The 25,246-nt window shown below is 48.0% G+C and overlaps 1 pseudogene; it reads right to left on the bottom strand.

Annotated features, from left to right (window-relative positions):
* Window positions 1-1,310: 1,310 nt before the first annotated feature.
* On the bottom strand, window positions 1,311-25,246 carry LOC110148061 (large ribosomal subunit protein uL4 pseudogene; annotated as a pseudogene).

Here is a 25,246-nt window from a genome sequence, read left to right as displayed (position 1 = left end):
AAAAAAAAATTTCATAGCTGCAATCACCATCTGCAGTGGTTTTGGAGCCCAAGAAAATAAAATCTGTCACTGTTTCCATTTTTCTCCTTTCTATTTGCCATGAAGTGATGGGACTGGATGTTATGATTTTAGTTTTTTGAATGCCGAGTTTTAAACAGCTTTTTCACTCTCCCTTTTCACCCTCATCAAGAGGCTCTTTAGTTCCTCTTTACTTTCTTCTTAGAGTGGTATTGCCTGCATATCTGAGGTTGATATTTCTCCCTGCAATCTTGATTCCAGCTTGTGATTTATCCAGCCTGGTATTTCCCATGATGTACTCTGCATATAAGTTAAAGAAGCAGGGTGACAATATACAGCCTTGACGTACTCCTTTCTCAATTTTGAACCAGTCTGTTGTTCCATGTCTGGTTCTAACTGTTGCTTCTTGACCTGCATACAGATTTCTCAGGAGGCAGGTCAGGTAGTCTGGTATTCCCATCTCTTTCAGAATTTTCCACAGTTTGTTGTGAACATAGTTAATGAAGCAGAAATAGATGTTTTTCTGGAATTCCCTTGCTTTCTCTATGATCCAACAAATGTTAGAAATTTGACCTCTGGTTCCTCTGCCTTTTCTAAATCCAGCTTGTACGTATAGAAGTCCTTGGCTCATGTACTGCTAAAGCTTAGCTTGAAGGATTTTGAGCATTGCCTTGCTATCACGTGAAAAGAGTACAATTGTACGGTGGCTTGAATGTTCTCTGGCATTGCCTTTCTTTGGGATTGAAAATGAAAATCGACCTTTTTCAGTCTTTTGGCCTTTGCTGAGTTTTCCAAATTTGCTGGCACATTGAGTGTAATACTTTCACAGCATCATCTTTTAGAAGTTTAAATAGCTCAACTGATATTCCATCACCTCCACTAGCTTTGTTCGTAGTGATGCTTCCTAAGGCCCACTTGACTGCACACCCCAGGATGTCTGGCTCTAGGTGAGTGATCACACCATTGTGGTTACCTGGGTCATTAAAGCTCTTCTGTACAAAGAACTAGAAAACAGAGAACACTCTTCTGTGTATTCTGGCTGCCTCCTCTCTTCTTAATCTCTTCTGCTTCTGTTAGGGCCTTACTGTTTCTGTCCTTCACCGTGCCCATCCCTGCATGAAATGTTCTCTTGAGATCTTCTGTTTTCTTGAAGAGGTCTCCAGTCTTTCCCACTCTATTGCTTTCCTCTCTTTCTTTTTTCTTCATGTTTCTCATTGCCTCTTTGTTCAGGTGTTTATTCAAAATTGGCTGTCCAAAATGATTTAGCATTTATGGAATAAACAAAATTAAGTCTATGCAGACACCGTCTCTTCCTCTGTGGTGGGTTTCCTTTTCTGTGGGCTTCTTTTCAGCCGCTGGTTTCTTGGTCCCTGTGGCCTTTTTTCCCACTAAAGGCTTCTTCACCCTCTCATCACCAACAGCTGTCTTTGTTTCCCACCGCAGGCTTCTTGCCCGGAACCCCCTTCTCATCTGATTTCACTTCTAGTGCCGCGGCTGCCCTATCCATCCGGGTTTTGTGGCTCTTGGCCTGTCCAAGAATGGTGTTCCGGTGCATGGTCTTTGCATATGGATTGAGCTTCAACACGATTCTCAGGTTTTCCAGTGGAATTTTCCTTCAGGACTCTGTGATAAATCTTGCATGGTGCTTGGCACGCTCTTTGGATTTATGGGCTTCTCAAGATCCCGCTGAGGTCTGTACTGAGCGTCTTGTGCCCAGGTAGGTTCTAGTTTCTCTTGAGGGAGGCTGCTTGACGCCAAGTGCCATAGAACTCATTTAAATTCGAAAGGCACTTTCGGTCCAAATGCAGAAACGTCCCACATGACCACCAGGAGCAAGTTCCGAAACATTCAGCTTGCTTCCATTAAGCAGGGTAATTCCAGGGATGTTTCTGAAGGCCTTGATGATATCATTGTCCTTGTTATAGTTGAGGCAGGGTCCCCTGTGCTGGATACGGTGATGATTTCTCATTTTGCCTTTGCCAGCTCTTATTTGCTGAGAGGCGTCGGTCGACCTTTCTGATATCATTCCAGGCCTTAAGTTTCTTCAGAAGCAAAACAGCCTCCTTGGTCTTCTTGGAGCCTTCAACTTTATCTTCGACCTGCAAAGGGCACTCAGGAACTTCCTTCAGACATGACCGGCGCTGGTAAGGCCGAGGCAGCCCATGCAGGGCAGATGGCATGTCACTGCTGCGCTGGATTCACTCAACGGTGCCAGTGTTTCCAGGTGGGTGTGAACATGTGGGCCCCAAGACACATGTTTCCAGAAGCACCTGAATGGTGAGTTCCACTACTTCGAACCCTGGGAATTCGAGCCACAGCTCTGCCGGTACCCTAAGACTCGGCGTGGGTTTGATGACCTGCTAATTCACTGACAGCGTAGGGCTGTCTGCTGTTTCTCCGCAAGTTGGTGTGAACACAGTTAACAATATCTGGTCGAATGGGAGCCTTGAACACAGCAGGCAAAGTGACCTTTTTGCCAGATGACTCCCGCTTTTCCGCACACTGGTATCAGCGGATGAGCACGTGCCAATGGCAGGGAGAGGGGAAGGCCCACGCGTCTCTCCTGTTTTCCTCTATTTCTTTGCATTGCTCATTTAGGAAGGCTTTCTTATCTCTCCTTGCTATTCTCTGGAATTCTGCGTTGAGTTGGATATATCTTTCCCTTCTCCTTTGCCTTTTACTTCTCTTCTTTTCTCAGCTGTTTGTAAAGCCTCCTCAGACAACAACTGGGCCTTCTTGCATTTCTTATTCTTTGGAATAGTTTTGGTCACTGCCTTTTGTACAATGTTATGAACCTCTGTCCCTAGTTCTTCAGGCATTCTGTCCACCAAATCTATTCCCTTGAATCTATTTGTCAACCTCCATTGTATAATCATAAGGGATTTGATTTAAGTCATACCTGAATGGTCTAGTGGTTTTCCCTACTTTTTCTAATTTAAGCCTGGATTTTGCTATAAGGAGTTCATGATCTGAGCCACAGTCAGTTCCAGGCCTTGTATGTGGATTGTATAGAGCTTCTCCATCTTTGGCTGCAAAGAATATAATCAATCTGATTTCAGTATTGACCAAGTGTAGAGTTGTCTCTAGTTACTGTATTTATCTATTCTTTTTCAAATTCTAAATATCACAGCAAATTTCTTTTATCAGTACTTATATGCACTTTCAACAATGTGTACAGTTTTGTACTTTTTTCCCTTTTCCCTCTGTTGTTAGTTTCATTATATTTATTCAAGTGGAATTTTGTGTCTCCTGAAGCTTTGAGAATTTAAAAATCATCACTGAAGACATTTTTCCACCCAAGGTTACTGCCCTTTTCTCCAGAGGCAGCTCTCACTGGATTCCGAGAACCAACCCCTCCCCTTTACACTTGGACTGAGGGTCAGTGTCCCCCTGAAGAAGTCCATCCTGGCTAATTCATCTTTCTTTGCTGCTTTCTCTGAACCTTGCAGCCAACTTTGGGAAGACACCTTCATTAAACATCCCTAAATTAATTTTTGCAGATGTGCTGTTCATGTCAGCGTCCTGAATGACAGTCACTGGTGCCTGAAGCGTGGGAGGCAATTAGAATTTCAAAAGGGGACTCTGGGATTTGTGCTCATGCCTGGCTTGAAGGTATAGATTATGTCCTCATGGTGAGCAAATGGCTTTGAACAGAAGGGGCGGAGCCTATGAGAAGGGTACACTGGAAACCAAGGGGGGTGTTGTGTCAACTTATGATATTTTCAATGAGGAATCCAGGAAACGTGACAGAATCAAGGGAGGGATAAAAATGATCTTGTTTCACTCATTCTCAGTGAGCCGTCTTAGCAATTCCATAGGAGCATCTGGCCTTGAGGAATGGCTGTAGTACTTCAAGTCAGAAAAAGATAGTTCTGATTCCATTCCTTCTAATAATTTACTCTGTGACCTTGGGAAATTAGTCTTGCGCTTTGAATGGCACATGATTCTACATGAATGCAAGTTATTTCTGTTCTTATATTTCTCTCTTTCTCTCTCTTTTTCATTACTACCTAACTTAGAAAGTAGCTCTTTCTCTGTATTTCCTTAGACATATTTTGAAAGCCTTTTATGACTTGTTAGAGACACCGCTGTTACAGAAGAAGAAACTATTGGAAATACCATGATTTTCTCTGCTGGGGATGGTAGAACTTGGCACTCTAGTGGTGATGGAATTAGATCTGAGAAGCCAGCAAGATTCTACATTCTGGACAAAATGAGTTAGGTCCAGCCTCGGCCACGTTACCCGCTGACACTGAGAGACGGTCTTCACCGGCTCAAGGGGAGAAAGGCCCCGGGGAAGATGTGACTGGCTTGGCTGGGTTTGCACGTGGTCCAGGGTGGTTTGAGGAGGGAGTGATGCTAGGGATGAGGGAGAGGAGAGCTCCCCCCACCCCATGCACCCCACTGCCTGGACCAGGGCTCCGCTGCTGACTCGGCGCCTCTCCCGCCCTCTTCCCGTCCTCCCTTCCTAAGGCCCTCCCTCCTCTTCTCCATCTTTTTTTCTCCCCTTTCCACATCATCTCCCATCCTTTGTCCTCTCCCCGTTCTCCTTCCCTTCACCTCCCATCCTGGCTCTGCTGCCCGCAGCTCACGCCCAGCTCCTGACCACACGGCAGCCTGCAAACCCTGATTCCCCCATGCAGAACCAAAGCCGAAGTGGTATGTTCCCAGCCCAGACGGTCAGGGGTGTACGGGAGCAGTCATCTTCTATTTCCGTAAGTGCAGCCAAGAAGGACGCCCAGTTCAAGGCCGCTTCATAGCGTCCGCGTGTATTGTTTCCTGGCAGAAAGACTGATGCGTCTATGTGTCCTTAACTGTTCCTCAGACCAAGGTGCAATAAAAGTAGGGCGGCGGGGAATAAATTACAGGATGGGTGAAAATATACACAGGACCTCTGCGATTTTGTCTGAATCAAAGGCTGGCTTCTAATCAATATGATGTATTTTTTTTTATTATTAAATAGCCCATTATAATATAATAGAGCAATAAATACTGATAAAAGTGTTCCCAGTGAGCAATTCCTTTTGGAATAATGACTAGTTGATTATAGAATGATTTGGCTTTTAATTTACACCAGCACTTAATGTGTCCCTCTTAACTTAACATTCTCCCAGTGCTGAGTGGAGTCCAGCCACAGGAAGTGATGAACGTGCACTGCTGGGGAACCTCATTAAGCAGCAGCTCCGGTGTGGGGGCCGCTCTGAGTCCTGTGGTCCACGGGCTTCCTGATCAATCCAGAGAGAGATTTGCTGCTGGCGTTGCTGCTGGGGCCCAGCCAGGGCCCAGGGGATAGAGTGCCACATGCTTCTGTTCACCTTTAGCTTTCTTTATCTGTGGACTCTGGATAACACAATACCTAAGCATTTGATCATTCAAAAGACCTTCTTTAAGAGCCTTCTATGTCCCACGCCCACATTAAGCAGTATTCAAGGGCAGTGTTGAAAGACAACAAGCAATAAACCAATCACAAAGCAAGAATCCTAAAGGTGAGTGAACAAAGCAAAAAAATAGAGGAAAGCAATAGAATGGGGAAGACTAGAGATCTCTTCAAGAAAACTGGAGACACCAAGGGAACATTTCATGCAAGGATGGGCTCAATAAAGGACAGAAACAGTAAGGACCTAACAGAAGGAGAAGAGATCAAGAAGAGGTGGCAAGAATACAGAGAACTGTACAAAAAAGATCTTCAAGACCCAGATAACCACGATGGTGTGATCCCTCACCTAGAGCCAGACATTCTGAAGTCTGAAGTCAAGTGGGCCTTAGGAAGCATCACTACTAACAAAGCTAGTGGAGGTGATGGAATTCCAGCTGAGCTATTTCAAATCCTAAAAGATGATGATATGAAAGTGCTGCACTCAATATGCCAGCAAATTTGGAAAACTCAGCAGTGGCCACAGGACTGGAAAAGATCAGTTTTCATTCCCCTCCCAAAGAAAGGCAATGCCAAAGAATGCTCAGACATGACATAGTGATTGAACGACAGCAAAGGTGAGTGGTACCTTGGAGAGAACAGCCGCTCCCAGTGGTATGGGATCTGCTTCATCTGTAGCCCAACCTTCTCTCTTTCCCTCCCCACCTCCCACAGCTGCGCCCAGAGACCCCTTCTAGTTCCAAAGATGCATCAGGGGCTGGGTCTCCTATACCCAGTATTCCAAGCATTGGACTAGGGCAGCCACTCCATTCTCTGGGACAGAAGAAAGCGAGAATCGTGTAGCTAGACTTGCTGTTTTCCTGAGTGACTTGTGGAATAACTAGGCATTGAACATCATCGTTCTCAATCTCAAGACATCAAAAGCTGAGTTCACCATTCACTGAATTCACCCTGCCTCCTAAAATATCCTCCTCCTCTTGTCTTACCCATTTGTACTGGGTTGGCCCAGGAGTTCGTTTAGATTTTTCTGTAAGATGTAATGGAAAAACCTGGATGGACTTTTGGGCCACACCAGTGGTGAGATGTTCCTGCAGGGGAGTGCTGCTAAACGTGTAACCACGGGCTCTCAGAGGTTCTCCAGCAGTCCAGGGCTTAGGACTCAGTACTTTCACCGCCGTGGCCCCGGGTTCAGTCCCTCACTGTGGCGCTAAGATCCCACGAGCTGCATGGTGTGGCCAAAAACAAAGACGCTGGGCTCTCTTTTAAAAAAAGAAGAGTCCTGATTTCCCTGGTGCAAATGCTTCCATTGGGTCCGATTCCCAGCTTCCCACATGGTGCCCCGACGTGAGGATCGGCGAGATCCTCGCAGGGGCTCTTGCGGGATGGCGTGAGCCAAGCTTGGCCGCATGCTGCTGCATCACCACACAGACCTTTCGAGCCGAAAACCTAACCCGCAGCTTTGAGTCTTCATTTCCCTTGTTTCCAACGTCCAGTGTGGGGAGAAAAGGCTGACTTTCCCCTGTGTCCCAAGCCCTTTCACAGCCCCAAGAGAGTGAGGTCTCTGTCTCTTTGGCGTTGGTTAGTTACGGATCCACAATGTGGCTCTTTTGGAATTTGGGGGAGCATGCCTGGCTATCACCAGGAGGGGATCACCACCAGCATTCAGATGGTGAGCTCCAGGAACATTGTTGGGTATTCTGGAAATTACTGTCCAAGGATGCTATCTTAGTCAGCAAGACATTCAAAGTTTGTTCAAAAAGGTGGAAATTTTGTTTATTATTTCTGAGCCTAGAACCGAATTCCAGTTTACCTAGAACCTAATTCCAGTTTACTTATAAACATAGATTATCTGTTAGCATTATTATTTTATTTTTAACATGTGCTGGTTGTACTGGGTTTTATTTTGGTGTCCTCTCTCTTTGCTTTCTCTGAACTTGTCACAGTGGTTTCTGATCCTTTTTTTTCCTCCTTTTTTCCCAGTCCAAACTCATTCATTATATGTATGGCCAGGACGGCATAACTTATCATTATTTTTGAGCTTAGTTGTGCCCAGGTATGAAACACATATCATTGTATTAGAAATTGTTTTCTTTTTATATCTCTAATAAAGCAAGGAATTATATTTATTTTTTTGAATTATGTATATAGGAAATGGCACCCTACTCCAGTATTTCTTGCCTGGAAAACTGCATGGACAGAGGCGCCTGGCAGGCTGCAGTCCACGGGGTCTCAAAGAGACAAGATTGAGCATGCACACATATATCTTATATTGTCTATAAGTTGCTCTATGAGGACAGAAGATTGGACCCTGGGAATATTAAATGCCGTGGACCCAGTAGTAAATCATCACCCAGCTTTTCTACAAAAGTCACAACCTGAAGCCATTCTGATTCTAGAAACATAAAGAAAACTGTGTGCGTTTGTTCAAAACATGTCTTTCTGGGCCTGATAGATGGACTTCTCTAAGGGGTAGAAAGAAAATTTTTGTGTGAGCATACTTACATGTCACAACTGACTTTTCCTGCTCCACTCCACATCTTTATAGGCTGGTCTGCTCTGTTTTGTGTGATATAAATTAAAGCAGCACAGATGGCAGTGATAATAGAAACATATAGCTATCAGGGCAGCCGGCCACCCACCCATCAGGAAGGGCTCCACCACAGCAGGATGGCCGGCCCCCTGCCGCGCCAGGCGGGCCTTTCACTTGCTTGGTGGTGGGGTGGTTTACCGGGTCACGATGAGGTCAGGGGGTGGCGGGGATGGCCAGGTCCTTTGGGACCTTGGTGCTGTGGATATTTGTCATCTGGTGTCCTAGACTGTTCGGGCTGCTATCGCATGGGCCACAGACTGTGGGGCTTGAACAGCGACACCTGTGTCTCACTGTCTGGGGTCTGGGAGTCCAAGATCCAGGTGCTGGCAGGTTGGGTGTCTGCCGAGGGCTCTCTTCCTGGTTGGCAGATGCTGTCTTCCTGGAAAGAGAGTGCTCTGGTCTCTCCATCCCTTTATAAGATCATGAACCCCATTCTGGAGGACTCCACACTCATGAGCTAATCACTCTCAAAGCCCCAAATTTCAAGCACCATCACATTGGGTTTAGTGTCCACATATGGATTGGGGTGGAGGGGGGTCACAAACATTGGGTCTATAGCATCTGTTGGGGACCATTTCAATATTTTATCAACAGGTATAGCTGTGTTCAATTGCTCAGTCGTGTCTAACTCTTTGTGACTCCATGGACTGCAGCATGCCAGGCTTCCCTGTCCATCACCAACTCCCAGAGCTTGCTCAAACTCATGTCCATTGAGTCAGTGATACCATCCAACCATCTCGTCCTCTGTTGTCCCCTTCTCCTCCTGCCCCCAATCCCTCCCAGCATCAGGGTCTTTTCCAACAAGTCAGCTCTTCGCATCAGGTGGACAAAGTATTGGAGTTTCAGCTTCAGCATCAGTGCTTCCAGTGCATACTCTGGGTTGATTTCCTTTTGGGATTGACTGGTTTGATCTCCTTGCATTCCAAGGGACCCTCCAGAGTCTTCTCCAGCACTATAGTTAGAAACCATCAAGTGCTTATGGGCTGAATATAGCCCTAAAGCTGGCTTCTAACCCCAGATGTAGGGCTGAGCTCTCAGGGAGAGGTACGGGGTTAGGTGTGGATTCCAGCGCTCTCTCCCCAGTAGGCCTTGCCCACTGGGCACTGCCAACCCTCCGTGCCACCTGGCTTGGCTCTTGTCCTATGGCACAGCCGTGCCTTCTGGGGACTTGTCACGCTGTCGGGAGCTGATTTATGGCTTTATTAAAATGCGATTAAGAGGGGGCCAATGATGATGAATCATTCCCACCATTTGCCATGAAAACCCACAGAGCAGCTGCTGACCGCATGGGGAGGACACAGGTGTGGCGCTGGGCCAGCCTGGCATCAGGGCCCTCGAAGACTCCCCGAGGGCAGCGAGCTCTGCCCTCCGTGGCTTGGCTCTCCGTCCAGCCACGACCTTCGGGTGTCAGCCTTTGAGCTTCCGTGTGCATCAGTTACATCAGTTACAGGGAGCTACTGGGATGTCATGTGAATCATTCATGATTCTTTTCCTTTTGTAAAAACATGATTTTAAAAACCCAAGCAGCTCAAGGTAGCAAAGGGTAGACATTTTTAAAAGGAGTATTTGCTTAGATAAATATCCAAAGATTTCAATTTCTTGGGTTCAGCTTGGTGCCTTTCTTTCTGTTTTTTAAAAAATTGCTCATTTATGAAGTATAGTTGGTTTACAATGTTGTGTTAATCTCTGCCTTACAGCAACGTGACTCCATTATACACATACATACATTGCTTTTCATGTTCCTTTCCATTATGGTTTAGCCCTGAGGAGTGGAAGTGGCTCCTGTGTCATACAGTGGGACCTTGTTCATCCGTTCTGGATCTAAGGGTTTGCATTTGCTAGTCCTGGGCTCCTACTGCATCCCTCCCCCAGTCTGGTGCCTTTCCTGCTAGTGCGGGTGTTCGCCAGCCGGCTCTGAATTCTAGCCTGTGTTCTCTGCACGATCTTGGCGTCACCCTGGCTGTAATTAGAACTGGGACAGGAGCTGCAGAGATGGGACTATGGGAAGAACAAGCCAAACCTCCCTGTGGATGAGGAGGGGACACGCGGTCCACCAGGCATGGTCGGCCTGGCCATTCCTCGTCTGTCCCCAGGTGTCAGGCTTCTTACTTTGGCGAATCCTTGTATGTGCCATCCTCCACTTAAACCCGAGGCCCCAGGGGACAACTTTAAAATGTTTCACCTCTTGTTAGTCTCCTCCCCTAACGTCCCAACCTTCTTCTAGATTTTCTCCATTGTGTAAGTTGCACAGTTTTGAATGCACAATTGGGTAGAATTAAGTACACTCATGGACTTCCCCAGTGGCCCTAGTGGTAAAGAACCTGCCTGCCAATGCAGGAAACCTAGGAGATGTGGATTCGATCCCTGGGTCGGGAGGATGCCCTGCAGGAGGGCATGGAAACCCACTCCAGTGTCCTTGCCTGGAGAATCCCATGGACAGAGGAGCCTGGTGGGCTACAGTCCACAGGGTCACAGAGAGTCGGGCATGATTGAAGCGACTTAGTACACGTGTACAAGTACATTCACATTGCTATGCAGCCATCACCACGCCCATCTCCAGAACTTCTTCACCCTCCCAAAAGGAAATTCTGTCTCTGTTAATGCTAACTCTCTGTTTCCCTCTCCCCAGTCCCTGGTAACCTCTGTGCTACTTTCTCATCAGGAATATGCTTATTTCTGGGACCTCATATGAGTGAATCCCTGGATATGTCCTTTTATGTCTGGCTTATTTCACTTAGTATATTAACCTTACACAGAAAAACTGGTTCAAGATTGGGAAAGGAGTATGATAAGACTGTATGTTGTCATCTGTTTATGTAACTTATATGCAGACTATATCATGTGCAATGCCAGGCTGGATGAAGCACAAGCTGGGAAAGCAGATTGCTTGGAGAAATATGAACAACCTCAGACGTTCAGATGACACCACTCTAAAGGCAGAAGGTGAAGAGGAACTAAAGAGCCTCTTGATGAGGGTGAATGAGGAGAGTGAAAAGGCTGGCTTAAAACTCAACATTCAGAAAGCTAAGATCTTGGCATCCAGTCCCATCACTTCATGGCAGATAGATGGGGAAAAAGTGGAAACAGTGACAGATTTTATTTTCTTGGTCTCCAAAATCACTGAGGACAGTGGCTGCAGCCATGAAACTGCAAGATGCTTGCTCCTTGGAAGGAAAGCTATGACAAACTAGGCAGTTTATTTAAAACCAGAGACATAACTGCCTACAAAGGTCCATATAGTTAAAGCTGTGGTTTTTCCAGGAGTCATGTATGGACGTGAGAGTTGGACCATAAAGAAGGCTGAGCGCCCAAGAATTGATGCTTTCAAATTGTGGCACTGGAGAAGACCCTTGAGAGTCCCTTGGACTGCAAGGAGATCCAACCAGTCCATCCTAAAGGAGATCAGTCCTGGGTGTTCATTGGAAGGACTGACGCTGAAGCTGAAACTCTAATACTTTGGCCACCTGATGGGAAGAGTTGCCTCATTTGAAAAGACCCTGATGCTGGGAGGGATTGGGGGCAGGAAGAGAAGGGGATGACAGAGGATGAGACGGCTGGATGGCATCACCGATGCCATGGATGGACATGAGTTTGAGTAAACTCCGGGAGTTTGTGATGGACAAGGAGGCCTGGCGTGCTGCAGTCCATGGGGTCGCAAAGAGTTGGACATGACTGAGTGGACTGACTGAGGGAGCGTGTGTGTGTGTTTGTGTGTACACATGTGAGTGTGTCTGTGTTGATGGGAGAAGAAAGGATGGGGAAAGGTTATTTGGAGGGGTGGTGAGTCTAGGAATAACTTGAGAGCTAGGCTGGGACCCCTTTCCTGACCCCTAACAGGAAGTGCTCCTCTGAAGCCTCAGCTAGGATGCTGTTCTCTTTCTCCCAGCTTCTGCCTGCCTCAGCCTTGATTAAAATCCTCAGCTCAATTTCCTGTTCTCTTTAATTTTTCTTGTTCTCTGCCCTGACCAGGACAGAAGGGAAAGGGACTGTAAATACTGACAGTTCATGCTGGATGTTACGGTAAAAGGAATTCCATGCTGAAACATTTCTCTGTGCAGCTACTTGAAATTCTAGCCACTGATTTCCCTTGGCCAACTCCAGTGACAGGGGTCCACAGGGCTATTGGAGCTCAGGGTAGATTATGGGCCATCCTAAAATAGCATTCCCAACCTGCAGGCAGAGGAGTTATTGCATGGGGTCCAAACATTGTCTGGTTTGAATAATTGTGTTGCCTATAGTTACCCAAATTAAAACAAAAAGCCTGCCTAAGGAGGCATGGTGATCAATAAACTATCTGGTGTTTATTGAATCCATAGCTGACACTTGGAACAACTAGTCAAGAGCAAGTAATCCCGTGCCTCGGTCAAGGGGTCAGGTGGGTAGCAGTCACATCATTTTCGGCTACTGCGTGGATACCTGTGCGGTTTCCCTGGTAGCGTCTGCAGGAGGAAGTGGGGATCAGCTTACTCTAGCACGTCTTTGGTGGTTTCTTGGGATCCCCTTTGGTGGGTCTGAGGGAAAGGTTTAGACAGATTTGTGAACGAGGGTGGACCATAACTCAGTCTCAGCACCAGGGTGGAGACAGCCACTCAGGGTGGACACTCTGCTCTCTAAGGGAGCCTGGGCTGCAGCTCCCATGGGTCACAGTGAGCCTGCACCCATCTCTTGTGGCACTGAGCTGAAGCCAAAAGAACAAGACGCCTGCCAGATGCCCAGGAACGAGCTGCTTCTTCGGCTCAGGTTTAATTGAAGCACTGTCGCTACAACAGCTTATCACCAGAAGTGATGGCAAACAGCTGGTTATCGTGTCATATTCCTCACGAGTTTAAATCACATTCACGCCAACGTTTTTCTTCATTGTCTGCTTGTCATTTAGCGTGAGAGACCGAGCAGCATGTGGAAGGGACGGGAGAGCAGCCTGGACGTCCACAGATGCGGGTTCTAAGCCGGCAGCCTCTTGCGCAGTAGTCGCTGTGAAACAGGGAAGGACAGATCTGACTTCATACTGGGTCTGTTTCTTTTACTTTAACCTCTGCATTCTATTGCTTCTGCTAAAGTTAAGAATGTTGCTTGTGACCTAAAGTATACAGGAGAGTGCATTCTCCAGGCTCTGAGCTTTTAAGGTGTAACTGTTTCCCATTCATATGGAGATAAAAAGATGCAGAACAGAGTAACATGTATCTTGTTGGAGGTTTACAGGAACATCATGACCTTATGACCTGATTGAGGTAGACAGCAGCAGGAACAAAGGATTCCACTATAAAAGGGGCCTCAGTTCTACCTGGGGTAAGATAGTTCTTTGGGGGACCAGTCCACCATCTTCTCGGTCTGCTGGCTTTCTGAATAAAGCCTCTATTCCTTGCCCCAGCAACTCATCTCTCAGTTTATTAGCCTGTCATGTGACAAGCAGTCTGAGCTTGGACTCAGTAACAACTAGCCGTGTGTGACCTTGGACAAGCCCCTCACCTTGCCAGACCCCAGTTTCCTCGTCTATAAAATAACCTAAAATTCGACGGTGTTGTCCTGTCTTTAGACCGGTATCCTTTGCGCTACAACTCTGGACTGACTTCTGTCAGCCTCATTCAGAACGTGAGTGAAGGAGGAGGAAGGATCATGGCAGACAGGGGGTGTGTTTGGAGGACCCACGGGGGGTCACTGGCTCTGCTTTCTCTCCCCTCAACCCCTCACTCCCCCACTTCACGGCACATTCCAGACCTGCTGCCCGCCTCTTCCAACACATGCTTCATCCTAATACATAGCTCATTCAATGTTCACAATAACCTGCTGGGCTGGTACTATTATTATTTCCAATTTATACCCTGGGAAATAAAATGTAAGGAGGCTCATGTGCTCGGGGATACAAAGTTAGAAGTAACAGGGCAGGGGTTTAAGCTGAGGAAGTTTGCCTTTCAAATCCAACCGTTAATCACTATGAACAGGCAGTGACGGGCATCCCTTTGGTCTTTGGGAATCCCTTTCGCATTGGAAGGAGACTGGGAGCATCAAGAAAGCAGGAAAGGGGGACCACGGAGGCGTGAGGAGGATGTCTTCACCATCTTCCCACTGGCACTTGGCTGGGAACCGGTCCTGGGTAACTGGCCTTGGATGTTTTCAGGGAGGAAAACTGTCTGCTGCATTTGGTTCTGTCTTTGAGCAGATGAGGAAAGTCTACCGCGGAAACTGAGCCTTTGTCTTCCTTTGTCCCTCTTCTTCAGGGAAGTTCTTGTGATGAAAATGACTAGGTTGATGCCAGGTGACTAGCAGTGGCTGTTCTCTATTACCCAGAGAGTGGCTCACAGTTTCTGCACACATTACCAGTCTATCCTTTCAGGAGCAGCCATGGGTGGAAAGGAGACGGCGGGGGAGCAGAGGCTAGGGTAAGACAGGCTTGGTGTGGAAGCAGGGTCCGCCTCTTTGAGGCGTGTAGCCTTCGGCCTCCTATTCCTTGCCTGTAGGACAGGAAAATTCCGTCTGCCTTCCTGCAGTGTTGCGGTGAGGATGGAATGAGATCTGCACGCAGCGCAACGCCAGCATCACAGGCGTCCTGGTGGCATGAGCTCCCCTTTCTGTTTTGTCTCGTCTTCCTACCAACCTGACTTTCTTCTATTTGCCTCTGGCCTCCTTTTCGGCCCCTGCGCTGTTCAACACAGTCTGTGCAGCCTCACTCCTGAGATCTTTCATGTGTCAAACGCTTGCCCTTCCAACTCTGGGCGTGTGTCTGCTCATGTCAGCCCTTCCCTCCAGCCAGTCTGACGACCTTCTTCACCTTCTCTGCATCCGCCCAGGAGCATCCCCTGTCTGGCTTGCAGACAGCTGCATCTTACTGTGCTCTCGCGTGGCAGAGAGCGCAGGCCCTCTGTGTCTCCTCTAAGGGCACTGATCCCAACATGGGGCCCCATCCTCAAGACCTCAACTAACCCTAATCATCTCCCAAAAAGTGAGGCTGCTCAGTCGTGTCCGACTCTGCGACCCCATGGACTCTAGCCTACCAGGCTCCTCTGTCCACGGGATTTTTCAGGCAAGAGTACAGGAGTGGGTTGCTGTTTCCTTCTCCAGGGGATCTTCCCAACCCAGGGATTGAACCCAGGTCTCCTGCATTGCAGACAGATGCTTTACACTCTGAGCCACCAGGGAAGCCCACACATCATCTCTCAAAGGCCTCATCAAATACCATCACATCGAGCGTTAGGACTTCAACAGATGAATTCTCAGGGGATACAAACATTCAATTTGCCACAGAGCAAAAACTGAGGTTTCCCTGAGAAGAAGGAGACTGCAGACTGAGGACTTCCCTGGTGGTCCAGTGGCTAAGATGCTGTGCTTCCAAAACAGGGGGCCCAGGTTCAATCCCTGGTCAAGGAACTAGATCCCATGTGCCACAACTAAGACCCAGTGCAGCCAAGTAAATAAAAGAGTAAAAAATATTTAAAAATAAAATAAAAAGTTAGAAAAAATGACTGCAGCCTCAGCTCCTACCTGATTTCCAGCCCTACAGGTTCCAGACTGGGCAGCCCCTACAATCTCATGTGGCAGCTCCTCAAAACCTCTCCCTCCGACAGCTCACAGGTAGAAATGTTTCCTACTGGTTCTGTTTCTCTAGAGACACCAGACCAATACAAGTTTAGAGGCAACTTGAGTTAATGCTTTTCCGCCTTTCACATTCGGGCTGGGGGTGACTTAAATCAGCTCAAACCAAGAAATTTAAAATGTGTGTCATCTTTGGGAAAATAGTGAACCTGTTTGCCAAAAGCTCATTTTCCTACTGTGGCATCAACCTCCAGATTTTCCATCAGCCACTCTTCCTGCTGCCTTGGTAGGCTCATCCATTGAGTTTTTTCACTGAAAAGTTTCATTGAGAGCTGTCTACTTCTTTATTCTCAATCCTTGTATTATTTTAAAAATTTAGAAAAAGATGCATTAGAAAAGTGAGACAAAGGGTAACTGGAGGGGTGTGGTACCTGCCCCCTGGGGATTCATTATTTGTTCATTTCATCCAGTTTTTATCTGTTCCTTTATCAATTAATTCTCTATCAAGCTTCTTCATATTAGCGTGGACTGTTTTACTGAAGTTTTGTTGTCCACAATGTTTTTTTTTTTCTGTTTTTTTAACCATGCCAGGCACCTTTTGGGGTCTTATTTTCCTGACCAGGAATTGAACCCACTCCCTGGCAGTGAAAGTGTCAAGTCCTAACCACTGGATTGTCAGGGAAGTCCCCACAATGTGTTTAGATATCTCTTTTGGAGACATAAAAGACCAATTATTATTAATAATATTAATGATGCAGTGAAGTTGTACAGCTTTGCATCTCTGAAAGCACTTTTATAAATCTTAAACGTTCCTACACTGGAGCAAAGACCTTATACAATAATCTGTTAATATTTATGAGTGATCTTTTTTCCAGGACCCTTCTCAAGTCTTCAAAATCAGTCTGTCATTTCCCTCCTAAAATGGAATAGAACGTAGTGGAAGCGTTTGAAGAATAACTTCAGACAGGCTAGACAGAGCACGATGATGCTATAGGGCGAGGAAGAGGCTGGACCCCCAGGGGCTGAGTTTGGGGCACCAAGACCTAGGTGACCTTCATGCCTGTGACCAGTGACCATACTCAGCCTCTCAGACCGGTTCAACCACTGCCTTTTATTTGATATATCTTGGGTCAGCAATCACCTGTGACCGTCGAAACTGACAAAGTTGGATTTTTAAGGGTTTACTGCAGGGCTGACAAATATGGTACTTATTGTCAACATTTCCACACTCTAGACCTTCTGACAGACACACTTAATTATTCTTGAAAATACTTCCCACTTCTCTTTGGACTTGGCCTCAGATTCTTTTTTGATGTAGTCATTTTAAGTAGCCACTCCCAATCAATGAGAATTGGTGCTAGATTTAGTCCTTCTTTGCTGCTCTGGAGTGATATTATTATTCTGTCTCCCTAAAGAGATAGCAAGGATCCCATATGACTCACCTAGGCTCAATAATTGTGGAATTTCAGAACGAGAAGAGCCTTAGGGAATGCAAACAACTCCTCTGCTTAACAGGAGGGCATCCCCCATGGACACACACAGAATCTACATTTCCCTGCCCAGTGATCTGCTAACGTTCTTAATGTCTTTCCAAAGAGGAGGAGAATCCCCTTGTTCTCCCTATTCTGAGTCAATGGTAAAATAAGTTACAGGACCTCTGAGTCAGAAGGAACCCGGTGCCCACCTGCTCCAGCTTCCTACCCAACGTAGGAAGAAGACCATCCGATTATTATCCAAATATATCCCGTGGCCGAGGAACCCTTTCTGTGTTGGGTACTTGTGGAATTAAAATCTTCTTTCCTAGAGCTCTTGACAACTGCCCCTAGTTTTTCCTTCTAAATGAAGACTACAAACTGTTGAATGCATTATCTTATCTGAGAAGATAGACTCCTAACTTGATTTAAAAGCAGGGACATCACTGTGCTAACATAGGTCCGTATAGTCAAAGCTATGCTTTTTCCAGTAGTCATGTATAGATGTGAGAGTTAGATCATAAAAAAGGCCAAAAAATTGATGTTTTCAAGTTGTGGTGCTGGAGAAGACTCTTGAGAGTGACTTGGACAGCAAGGAGATTAAACTAGTCAATCCCTAAAGGAAATCAACACTGAATATTGATCAGAAGGACTGAAGCTGAAGCTGAAGCTGAAGCTCCAATCCTTTGGCCACCAGATATGAAGAGCTGACTCATTGGAAAAGACCCTGAGGCTGGGAAAGACTGAAGGCAAAAGGAGAAGGGGGCTGGAGGATGAAATGGCAGCATCACCAACTCAATGGACATGAGTTTGAGGAAGCTCTGGCAGATGGTGAAGGACAGGGAAACCGGGTGGGCTGCAGTCCATGGGGTCACAAAGAGTCGGACACGACTGAGCGACTAAACAGCATCAAGTGCATCTAACTCCACGTGACTCTTAAAAAGTGAGTCTACTGGTGGACGTTCGTGCACAGTGTTGGGTGGGTGGGGAGGTACTTTCAGGCAGGTGTTCTTTGGGGAAACATCACACACTGCTTTCTCCTCTATGCACAAGATGAGGCCGTGGTCTCGGGGAGCACGAGGGCTTAGTGGGGCATCAGTAACCTGGGAGCCACTGACCGATCCGCTGTTGCGCAGGCTCCATGGAGGTTCTTCACCACTGGGTCACCTTACAGTGTTTTCCGAGGGCTGAAACGGCTTCCTCTAGGTGTGTGAGCGCCTCCCCACGAGCCATTTTGACCGATCGGCGTGCTTTCTGCAACGTAAGCCATTTCAGCACGAAGCGTGTGCTTTTCCGAGGCCCTTTTGAACTGATCTCTGGCCGTCAGCCTCTGACAAAGCTGCATTATTATGGGAAATATACCAGAGGAGCAGCCCCACGCTCCACTATAACTCAGGGAGCATATTAGACGCTGAAATTCTAATACCTCATTTTCATGACAAACGACGCAACAAGAGCCCCAGATGGCCACCATGCATCTTCCATTCCGCCTGCAGCTGCCGAGGGAGCAGGAAAGTGCTGAACACTTCCTCTCTGCTCTGGCCCGTGGTGACATGTGGTGCTTGGGGAGAGCTGGCCGCAGGCTAGGGCCGCTGCTCACATGACTCTTGTGCCCCGATAACTTGGCGTGGACTTGGTCTTCAAGCACAGGAACACGCCTGAAATCAGTGTTGTGATAGTTACCCTTGGGGCTTCCCTGGTGGTCCAGTGTTGAAGAATCCTCCTGCCAATGCAGCGGGTCACAGGTTTGATCCCTGGTCGGGGAAGATCCCACATGCCATGGAGCACTGAAGCCTGTGCGTCTCAACTATTGAGGTGCTGTAGAGTCTGAAGACCACAGTACTCCTGAGCCCACATGCCATAACTCCTGAAGACCTCGTGCCTCGGGCCCATGCCCCAGAACAGGAGAAGTGGCGAAACGAGAAGCCTGTGAACCACAACGAAGAGCAGCCCCTGCTCACCGCAGCTAGAGAAGAGCCCGCGTGGCAGTGAGGACCCAGGGCAACCAAAAATAGATCCATAAATTAAACAATAGCTACACTTGACATTGCCCTGCATACAGGTGTCTTGGCAAAGGATCGGTCAGTAGACACAGAGGGAAAACGCGCCATCTAAGAGCGTACATTCACTGCGGTTAGAGTTAGTCCTCCAGGCGTTCGGTGAGGGGATCACGAGGTCTGCAGGTAGCTTGCAAGCCTTTGTTTCACGCACTTGATGTGCAGATGGGAATAGGACTCTGTGTTTGTATCAAGCCTGGACGTCTCCAAGTGCATTCAGGCTTAGTTAGGATAATTGTCACCGTAGAGAAGAATTCAGAAGTAGGAAACAGGGGAACTTGACCCTCATGCAGAAGAGTCTAGCGATTAAAATATAAAGGCTTATATTAAGGTCACGCAGTAAAAGAAAACCAAAAGGATGTGTGTGGGTGTGTGTGTGGTGTGTGGGTGTGTATGTGGTGTGTGTGTGCACTTGCTAAGTCGCTTCAGTCTTGTTCAACTGTTTGCAACACTATGGACTGAAGTCCGCCAGGCTCCTCTGTCCATGGGATGCTTCAGGCAAGAATACTGGAGTGGGTTTCCATTTTCTTCTCCAGGGGATCTTCCCTACCTGGGGATCGAACCCTCATCTCTTAGATCTCCTGCATTGCAGAGGGGTTCTTAACCACTAACGATACCTGGAAAGCCCAGTAGATAGGTATGTATGTATGTAAAATAAGGAATTGGTTCATGTGATCATGGAAGCTGACAACTCCTCAAATCTGTGGTCAGTAATCTAGAGACTCAGGGAGAGCTGATATTTCAGTTGAAGTTCAAAGGCAGGAAAAAAAATCCCATGTTCCAGCTTGATAGCAGCCAGACAGGGAAATTCCCTTCTACTCAGCCTTTCTGTTGCCTTCAGAGTGTCATCTGATTGAAGCCCATTATATTAGGGAGGGCATTCTGCTTTTCTTTATCAGTTCAACTGTCAACTTCATCCAGAAACATCCAGACTGATGTCTGGCAAAATGTCTGACCCCCCTCCCCCACATCCATAACCCAGTAAAGTTGACACATGAAATTAACCATCACAAATCTACCCCTTGTCTACTTGGCACCCATACACATCTCCTTACACCATCCTTAATCTCCAAATAAAGACAATACTTCTGATTATAATTCTGCCTCCGAAGGCCAAGAGCAGAGCCTTCTGTTGTTCTGGGCCCCACTCACAACCAGTAACTTTGCAGGTTGCTCGGTAAGTGGTCTGAAGTGGCACATACAATGTGGAGTGTATGTTGACAGCGATGCCTGTGTATCTAAAGTGTCATCAGGTGTCCCCTCCTCCCCCCAAAGAGGACTGACTGATGAGTGGAAACTTGGCCCAGAGTGGCTAGCGGTGGGTCCACTGAGTTTGCATTCACCCTGTGGTTAATTTCCCTGCCCTTGAATTTGTAACTGGGCTAGACATACATGGTAATTGGGAGAATTCCATATTGGTATTTCATCCTGTGGGAAAGAGCTATTATCGTTGTGGGGTAAGTCAAGCCAAAGCTCTAACACCGCCTTCCCATGATCGAGATAAAAGTACCAGAAGCAGTGTCACACCCCAGGGGGATGGTACTCATTAATTTGAAAACTGAGAGGCTGCACGGGCCGTGATACCCATCATACGTTCCTTGACTTTACCAGCACTCTCTCCCCCTCTCTCTCATCTCTAGGAGAATGAAAGTGGACAGTTGCAAAGTTACCCAGGTAGGAGCCGCAGGTGCAGCTGCCATCCCACACACAGCGTTGTTAGAGCAGATGAACATGCAGGCATGCACGCGTATTTCAGCATGTGGTCATTGATCTGCCCTGATCCTTATCAGAAAAGAGTATCAGATATTCTTCCCATTTACTTCGGAAGGACAACAGTGTACGTTTATAGACTTGTCACATGGTTACATTAAATTCCTATTTTCCCAAGGAATTTGAAGGGGCCTGAATCAAGTGACAAATGGCTTGGGTAGTTAGGGCCCTGGAAAGAGCTACAGTGCGGCATCAGAAGCAAGGAGAGAGGTGCAGAGATGAGCCAAAGGCAGCGAGCACGAAGCCTGAAGACCTTTGTCACATGACAGTGTTCGTTAGGGAAGAAGCTGCTTCAGAGACTCAGTAAACCAAGTGTACAGAGAGACCTGCACAGGTGAAGTCGGGCCACCAGGGCTACACCATACACACGTGTATAATGTGGCCAGGGGTGGCTGGGGTGGAGACCAGGCGGCTTGGAAACCACTTGCTGGTCTAGCTGCCACCTGCACTGGTGTCCATCCCGCCAGCAACAAGTTCAGTTCCGTTCAGTCGCTCAGTCATGTCCAGCTCTCTGCGACCCCGGGGACTGCAGCACGCCAGGCCTCCCTTCCATCACCAACTCCCGGAGCTTGCTCAAACTCATGTCCACTGAGTCGGTGATGCCATCCAACCATCTCATCCTCTGTCTTCACCTTCTCCTCCTGCCCTCAATCTTTCCCAGCATCAGGGTCTTCTCCAGTGAGTCAGCTCTTTGCATGAGGTGGCCAAAGTATTGGAGTTTCAGCTTCAACATCAGTCCTTCCAATGAATATTCAGGACTTATCTCCTTTAGGATGGACTGGTTGGATCTCCTCACAGGCCAAGGGGCTCTCAAGAGTCTTCTCCAACACCACAGTTCCAAAGCATCAATTCTTCGGCGCTCAGCTTTCTTTATAGTCCAACTCTCACATCCATACATGACCACTGGAAAAACTATAGCTTTGACTAGATAGACCTTTGTCAGCAGAGTAATGTCTCTGCTTTTTAATATGCTGTCTAGGGTGGTCATAGCTTTTCTTCCACTGAGCAAGCATCTTAATTTCATGGATGCAGTCACCACCTGCAGTGATTTTGGAGCCCAAGAAAATAAGAAGTCTCTCACCTTTTCCACTGTGTCCCCATCTATTTGCCATGAAGTGATGGGCCCAGATGCCAGGATCTTAGTTTTTTGAATGTTGAGTTTTAAGCCAGCTTTTTCACGTTCCTCTTTCACTTTCATTAAGAGGCTCCTTAATTCCTCTTCACTTTCAGCCGTAAGGGTGGTGTCATCTGCATATCTGAAGTTGTTGATATTTCCCCCAGAAATCTTGATTCTAACTTGTGCTTCATCCAGTCCAGCATCTCACATGATGTACTCTGCATATAAGTTAAATAAGCAGGGTGACAATATACAGCCTTGACGTACTTCTTTCCCAATTTGGAACCAGTCCGTTGTCTCATGTCTGGTTCTAACTATAGCTTCTTGATCTGCATACAGGTTTCTCAGGAGGCAGGTAAGGTGGTCTGGTATTCCCACCTCTTGAAGAATTTTCCACAGTTTGTTGTGATCCACACAAAGGCTTTAGTGTAGTCAGTGACAAACCCTAAACCCCAGTATGGGTCCATGTATTGAAGAGACCAAACAGATGTCTGGTAGCAAAGTGACTGCCCTGGACCAACTCCATCCTTGAGAGGGAAGCCACTTACCTTCCTAGAACTGATGCATATTCTAAGTATGTGTTCTTTTTTTCCTGCCTGCAGGATCTTAGCCAGCACCACTGACCAAGGGCTTATAGTATATTTGACCCACTGCATAACTTCCCAGCAAAGGAGGTGCAGTAGCATGCACACTGCATATGCTGGAATAGACATCGGAGAAACTGGATGCATTTTCCAGGTCAAGGAAGACTATTTGCAAATGCACCGAAGTAGGGAAAAAATCATGGACACTAATTGTGGGATAGTAAGAGTTGGGTACTGGCAGCCAGCTTTGATGCCCAACCTGCCTACACCTGGGGTGTTTGCCTCAACCATCCTTCCTAATTCACAGTGAGATCAACCCTCTTCTCAGGAAGAGTGAGGACAGTATCCTTTGCTAAAGGCACTCAAGTGGCCCACAGCCTTGGGGCTCCTCACAGTACTTATTTGCTTTCTGCCATCCCTGTTTGTTCCCAGCATCACCCGGGAGCACATCTACAAAGGGGACCGTGTGAATAAACCTGGACAGACAGAAAACACATTAGTTATTTCTTAGCCCCATTCTGAAGCTTAGCTGAGTTTATTAGATTTGATTAAAGGATTTTATGTCTGGCTTGTTGGAGAGATAGGGATTAAGCAGTAAGGAGCTTTTCTCTTCCGGGGATCACCAAACCCATCCCTGGAGAATGGTAATGCGCTAACTTCTGGGCTGCTATTCTTAAAAAATGCCAGATTCTTTCCCTTCATTTGTATTAATGAGATCAGTCAAAAATGATGAAGCCTTCTGCGGTTTTGCAAGCCATGAATTATCGAAGAGAAAAGCTGGAGGGGAGATTAGAAAGAATCATAGCCCCAAACTTCACTGTGTAGATAAGAGAGCCAGAGAAGTTAACTGACTTGCTGGCGGTCACACGGCGAGTTGCAGGCGCAGCGGTGAGCACAGCCTGGGTCCCTTGTCTCCTAAATCAGCACTGTTCAGTCCTCTCCTTTCCCAGAAATGGAGACTGAACCATGCCAGGATGGATACCCAGGGGAAGGGGTGAAGGGGAGGTTCTTGTCGCGCTTCCTCGGCTTGGAACAAGATACCCGGTTGGTTTTCAGCAAGACAGCTCCGACGATTTACCGCAGACACCAGGGGAGTGACGTGAGGGGAAAGTTACCGGGTTATGAGATGCAGAGAAAAGGGAAAAGGGCGATAAGAGACTGTGTCCAGGAGTGCTCCTCGGTGATCAACACTGCGGCCACACCCACCAGGGGCCCTGGATTTCTGCCCACCACCCTCCCCATGCAGGACAGGCTCCCCGGGCGAGGAGGGGACCTCCAGCAGGCTCTTGGGAGCCCTCTCTCCAGAGAGCAGAGGGCAAGGCCTGGGAGGAATGAAAAGCTTGTTCTCACTCCCAGCAGGACCGGGATGTGGGTCCCCCTCTGCCTCCTGACTCTGCTCAGCCTCGGCTCAGCCCGCAGCGACCGTCCAGCTAGATCGAGGCAGGTGCCAGCTGCCTGGGTGCTTCTGAGCTCGGAGTGTCCTGGGCTTATTTCTTGAGAAGGTGCCCGTTTTTCTCCATTTTGGCTTGTTCGTTGATCGTGGCTGTAGGGCGTTGATGTAAATAGATGTCGAACGTTTAACTGGAAGCAGGGTGACTCCCCACTGTCATAGGTGAGCGTGGGCACGACTTTGGGGGGAGTGTGGGTCCAGGGGCAGGAGATGCAGGCATCCACAGGGGGGTGAAGTGCTGCACTTAGGTGACGGCCATCCCTGGTGGGGAGGGGCAGGAGAGCCCGGAGGAATGTGCATCCTGGCAGAAGGGACGGGGCCGCTGGAGCTATAAGCACGAGCTAGTGGGTATCAGGAACGTCTGTGCCTGGCATCAGAGGGCCAGGCCCGGGATGGGGTGGTGTGGGGGAGGGGGCATGGGGTGGGTGGGCGTGAGACTCAAGCAGGAGACTGAAGCTGGCGCGGGGACCAGGCACGGTGGTCAGGGCTAGTCCCCAGGTGACAGGAGGTCACTGGTCACAGCCAGGGCCCCTGGCTCCCAGGCTGTGCCCAGTCCAAGCCTGGCGGCCCCTGGCCTGGCTCTGCGTGTCCTGTCTGGTGACCTCCTGCCGTGGGCCTCGGGCTGGTACCCGATTCCTCCTCCTATTCAGTCTTTTCTAGGCGTTCAGTCACTCGGCGTGTTTCCTGAGTGTGTATTACTGGGGGGCAGTGACCCTGGGGTGCCTGGGCCACAAGCCCACTGGACCGGGCTCTCTACTCCTCCCAGTGGGGGAATTACACTCCACTCAGCTTCCCACAGCACCAGGGGTCTCACTCCCTGGGAAGAGGGGCTGCAATCCCTCGGAGCCCCAGTGTGCCTGGATGTTTCCAAGACCGCTCTTGTCTCGATGGCTCTGCGTCCCAGACTGCCTGCTGGGATCCCCGCTAACAAAGCTGCCCTGACACTTGTCCTGTAGAACAGGACACGTGGTGCGTCTACACAACTCCTTGGGCGGTTCCCCAGTTGAGTCTATTACCCCCATTCACTGGGTGAAGAGGTCGTTGGCTCCGCCGCCTTCTAGTTGGTGACATCAAAGGCAGACAGGGGAAGGGTAGGGCGCTCAGAGAGCACGTTGGGGAAACATCACCACCTCTGCCAGGTGAGGATGGGGCCCCGAGTCAGATCTTAAAGAATGGGTAGCGTTTGCACATGGCAATTACACAGTAGACCTGGATCCACGTGCCTTGTCTACCAAGGACAGATTTCCATCCAGTTTACATTACCTGAATGATGTTCAGATGATGCAT

Source organism: Odocoileus virginianus, chromosome 1 (assembly GCF_023699985.2).
Source record: "Odocoileus virginianus isolate 20LAN1187 ecotype Illinois chromosome 1, Ovbor_1.2, whole genome shotgun sequence".
NCBI classification, from domain to species: domain Eukaryota; kingdom Metazoa; phylum Chordata; class Mammalia; order Artiodactyla; family Cervidae; genus Odocoileus; species Odocoileus virginianus.
The sequence above is the reverse complement of the archived record's forward strand: the minus strand, read 5'-3'. Positions and strand labels throughout refer to the sequence as shown.